Raw genomic sequence first — 376 nt, forward strand, 5'->3', positions numbered from 1 at the left:
GAAACGTGGTTAAGCGTGTTCCGTTTTCTTTATACGCGCCTGGCAGCTATGTATGGCGTTGCTGACGTCACCGCACACGAAAATCAATACAGCAGTTAGGATTCAGGTGCAGTCTGGGTCCGAGCGTCGGGTGGGGAACGTCAAAGGTACAGCGGAGTCAGTGAAATGGGCTATCTAGGTGGTTAAAAACGTGAACTGTCGGGGAAGCACTCGGTGCCGCGGGGCTGTCTGTTTCCACAAAGTGTGACGCGGAGACAGGAGATCCTAGACGAAGGAGGAGACGCCCTGCGAGTATGGCGCAAGGATGGAAACAAGGTAAGAGGGGAAACATCAGCTGAGCTCAAGTGGGAAACATGAATGAAAATAGCCAGAGGTT

The 376-nt window shown here is 52.7% G+C and overlaps 1 long non-coding RNA gene across 1 annotated transcript in view; it reads left to right on the forward strand.

The window, feature by feature from the left end:
* Positions 1-124: 124 nt before the first annotated feature.
* The window catches only part of LOC119589448, a 73,413-nt gene continuing 73,161 nt past the window's right edge, over positions 125-376 (forward strand). Inside the window, exon 1 of the long non-coding RNA XR_005230183.1 lies at positions 125-315. This is a non-coding gene — a long non-coding RNA (uncharacterized LOC119589448). The remainder of the gene's footprint in view (positions 316-376) is intronic.

This window comes from Penaeus monodon, chromosome 25 (genome assembly GCF_015228065.2).
Source record: "Penaeus monodon isolate SGIC_2016 chromosome 25, NSTDA_Pmon_1, whole genome shotgun sequence".
NCBI classification, from domain to species: Eukaryota; Metazoa; Arthropoda; class Malacostraca; order Decapoda; family Penaeidae; genus Penaeus; species Penaeus monodon.